Below are 5,047 nucleotides of genomic sequence, written 5' to 3'. Positions count from 1 at the left end.
TGGCACTCCTTGAAAAAAAAACATTTTATAGAATTTATATAAAATATTGCAGTTAAATTTAATAATTGTAAAAAGACTTTAAAGTATTATGTTCGAACGTATTTTCGTTTTATTATATTGGCCATTAAGACAACCTTCAGGGCATTAAACAGGGTAGAGGGGATAGCGGAGTGTTTTAATTGAGCTAGTTGTTTCCTTCTAAAAGTAAAGTCCGCGAAACAACATGTATAGTAAATAATAAATAAATATATCTTCTTTCATTATTACTTAGTGACAAATCAGTGATTGTAATTAGAACTGCAACAAATACATAATATACAAATAAATCAGTGTTTAATACAGTCCACAGCTACAAGGGTTAAATTATAACCCAACAACCTAAGTTATCGAAGGAGAGTTTTAATAAATTTCATAACTACGTAACATAAATACACATTATATTCAATATAATAATTAATGTCACAATAATGTTTGAAATGTAACATTTCAAATGTTTATGGAGTTTTGTGAAAATGTTATTTTTTATATCTACAAAATAGTTATACTGCTATATTACAAAATTAAAGTTCAAAATTAATTATAAAGACTATAATAACCAGTTGGATTAAGATACCAAACTGTATCGCGAATGGCTCAATCAGTGGCGTGCCTGACTCATGCGCCAGAGTTAATCAGTTCGAGTCCTGGCACAGTCCAGTCATTTTAGTAAGTTCACCTCGGAATTCAATATAATCAGCTGTAAGTTTGTAAATACTTGTATATTGACATTTAAAAGTTGTCTCAAAACCTACATATGGTAGAGTGTACGTACGATATGTAGGTTTTGAGACAACTTTTAGGGTGCCATTTTAGGGTATTTACAGACTTAAAGCTGGGTATCTCGATTTCCGAGATTCTTACCTAATTTAAGCTTAAATGATTGGACTAATTGAAGTTGATTAGAATTTGAATTGTTAGTTTGAGATGAAGTAGAATTAAAAGTTGAAAAGAAGAAGCCAGGTTATAATATTATGATATGATAAAAGATAATACATACATATATGATATAATAAAAATAGTATAAAATTTAAAAAAAAAAGTTGTAGGGATTGTTAAATAAAAAATAAATAGAATATATAAAAAAAAACTACAAAGTTTTTTTCTTTCCAAAGCTCCTACAAAGTTTTATTTTTTATTACATTTATATATATTTATGAACTTTAATATGAAAACAAGTTTAGTATAATATTTAATCATGAAACATAAATATATTAATAATATTATCACAAATATCTTATTTCAAATTCTATGTATCAACAGATAGGCTGTAATACAAAAAAAATTACAGGAAGCAATTAGATAGTATTAATAATTAGTTTTTAAAATTAACTACCAATCTATATTAAAATTGTCAATTTTTTATTGTCATTCGATCGAATTAATATTCGGTTCAAATTAATTATATTACAAACAATAAGATGATGATCGTTCAATCAATACTAATGTATGTAAATGCAATTGTTGTTGTTTTTAATTATTCAATTAATTGTATGTTTATACAAGAAGTACTTATCGCTATTGGCATTTGAATCATATGAATTACTTCATTATTTTCTAAAATAACAATGTAATTCAATAGGCAAGACATGATTAGCTTGACATTTACATGTTTTTAATTGATTAAAAATTGCATACAAAAAGCTGCTGCTAAATTGTAGAAACGATGGAATAAAGTAAATAAATAATATAATGTAATTATATAAATTATTTGAATTCAAATTCAATTCAAATCGATTCAGCAATAGCTATATGCCACTGAGTGTTTGTTCAATAGTTAAATTTTTTAAAATAGAGACAGCTTAAAAATAAATTTATATTTATTAGGTATTGAACATCTATTTGAATACATTTGCCCAAAAATATTTCGCTTTAAAAAATGCCAAAATCATATTACTAACATAGTAAAATCTTTGGGAACATGTATGGAGATAAAAATATTAACAAGGAAGATATGCATTAAATAATAGATTATTTATTTATATTTATTTATTGGCATTGCTAAATTGGGCATTAGCCACCTACTATATTACATTTAAATAATAGATGTAATATTTATAAAACGAATTGCTAGTATAATATGAATATAAATAATCCCAATGAATATGATAGTGCAGTAAACGGAGTTGAAAAAAAAGGGTATAGCCTCTGAATTTTTTTACTGTGCTCCGATTTGCATGAAATTTTGGAATTAAGTTCATCTTATCCTCAAGTTCAAAAGTGAAAACTATTTGGACTTGTTTGAAAAAAATATTTTGAAACTGGAAGAAAATTGAATTCAAAATTGAAAGTGAATTAATTTTATATGTTGTCCTTTGTAGCACTCGTACCCAGTATAATTTTGTCTAAACTCGTATATTTGTTATTTTTGTTACTGCAATTATAGAACTTTCATTTAACTATAGTGATATATTGAACAGTGATACCTTTTACTATAAGAATAAATCGCCTGCTAAAATTCTGTATCATGAAATTAGATACATTTCATCATCAACATAATACAAAATTTTGTGGTTGCCATGCAATAAAAATGAGGAAAAAAAATATAATCTTACTTGATTATTTATTACAAATTACCAAAAACTATTTGTCAATAATAATTTTTTAACTGATGAACACACTATACTAGTCGAAATCACAACACGTTATGATAACTCAGAAACATTGTAAAAAATATGGAAAATATTAATTGAATTTTTATTGTAATTTGAAAAATGTGTGTTATGCGCACTTTTGCAGTCAGTGTATTTTCGATTCTTACTTATTTGTGGACATTTTTACATAATTAAGCAATTCTATTCGTTTGATTTATTACAGCGAAATATATTATCATTTAATTACATTGTCAATTTAATTTGAACCGGATTTGTTTTAACAAAATGTAAAACAGTTCCATATTAAATGTAAATAAAATCACTGTCGGGTATGTTAATGACTGTCGCCATAACAACTAAACTATACTGATTTTGTGATATAGGGCCCAAAGGAAGAAAAATGTAGTATGTTTGTTTGAACAAGTTTCCATTATTGCATTTCCAACGTTAACGTTAACATAATCTGTAGACCGCAATGCATTTAAAGAGTCGAAAGTAAGTTTTTTTGTTCAATTTCTTTTAACAATAACTGTTACTTGTAAACATATAGATCACCTTGGTTATTATTTTGCTATAAGTTGAACATTAGTAGTTAATTACCAGCAATTACTTTTTGCGTGGATATTTAGCTCAACCATAACGATGATTTATTTTCAAAAGTGTGCGTTAGGGTTGAAGATTAATAGATAAAAAAAATCTATTTTAAATAAGACGAACTATGAAAGAAAATGAGAAAGTAAAATTCAATACAAGAAAAAAATATTAGTTGCCTTTGTTTAAAAATTATGTTGTTGTTATATTATATTCATTAAATTATTATGTTGTGTGTTGTGTTGTGTTACATATACATATTTTACAATAAAAGTCGTTATAAACCATTCTGGTGTTAACCTATTATTTTCACCTATTTCTATGCCTGTCACAACCGTCCTGGGGTGTGGCCGGTTGGGACACTCGCTCTCTTTTTGTATGATTTGATTTTATGACTGATCCTTCGTATTTTGTATTTACATGTAGACAAATGTTTAAATTACATTTCAATTTGCTTTTTTCTTAGCTAACTAGTATATTATCAGAATTAAACATGACCATCAAGAAAGTGACACAACCGTACCCAGCCTCTTCTATTCCTACTTTTGCCAGGTTACATATTATTCAAGAAATTGTGGTTTATATAAAGTTAATTATTATTTCTTAAAAGAATTATTAAATCTTAAAAGAAAAAATAATATATGATAGTTTAATTTGCCAAATATATATATATATATATATAATATATATATATCATTATAGAATGATGTATTGTGTTTAAGATAACTGCAAAGTTAGAATATAAATTTATGTAAATCGCGTCAAAGCTAATTTGAAAACAGGAGGTCAAATAAATATATATTAGGGGGGTATTCTAGTGTAGAAGTTAAAAAAAATCGTTTTTTTTATTTCATATTTTCAAAGTTTAACTGTCTAGGAATATGGGTACGAGAAGGTTTTTGAAAATTTGAATTATTTTCGGAGATATAGACATTTTACTGATTCGGTCTCCATACTCGTTTGGCTTCGCGCAAAATTTTAAATGCGTTTTTCTCAGAACAGACTTTTTCAGTACTGTTGACACGATTTCTCGAGTTCTACTCGACCGATTCACTTGAAATGTTCAGAGAGTCTTGTTTATAGACCTATCTATAGCTCGAACTAGGATTATCCCCAAATTTTAATTTTTACTATTTTTACAAAATTCTAGAAACTCAAAAAAAACAGTAAAAAAAACACTTTTGTTTTCAAACAGTCGCCAATTTGTGAAAAAAAATTCTTTTTACTCATCGCTAGTTCAGGCGATTGCGACAACATTGCAGATTAATAATCTTTATATTTTTTGCATTTTCGATGGCCAGGAGGGCTGAAATCATGTCAAGACTGAGGTGCCAATTTTTTGAGACCACCCACTTCATCAGCTGCCAGTTTTTACAATTTTCAACTTTTTTATTTTTTAATTTTTGATTTGTATTTTAATAATATTAATAAACAAGTGGTAAAAAATGGATAGTAAAAACATTCATTGCTTTCTTTTACAACACTTGAAAAATGACCTAAAATTACGCTCTACACTAGAATACCCCCTTAAAACAACTCTTACTTTTAAATTCATTAAACCTTTCTGATAAAACTTCAATATTTTTTTTTAGATTAACGAATGTGCACTAATATATGTATATATGCTTGTTTAGTAAAAAAAAATATACGAAACACCCGATTTTTAGTACTAAACTTTTGGACAAACGGCTCAACGCGATTATAACAAATTCAATCGGTTATATACTTTATATTATGATGATACTATTTCACATTATATTCAAGATACCACTTAATGCGCATAATTATTGAATAAAAATTATAAGGAAACAAAATATTTTTTCACA

The sequence above is a fragment of the Ctenocephalides felis genome, unplaced genomic scaffold (assembly GCF_003426905.1).
Source record: "Ctenocephalides felis isolate EL2017-DRISC unplaced genomic scaffold, ASM342690v1 CF-g0.4_SCAFFOLD_01440, whole genome shotgun sequence".
Classification (NCBI taxonomy): Eukaryota; Metazoa; Arthropoda; class Insecta; order Siphonaptera; family Pulicidae; genus Ctenocephalides; species Ctenocephalides felis.
The sequence above is the reverse complement of the archived record's forward strand: the minus strand, read 5'-3'. Positions refer to the sequence as shown.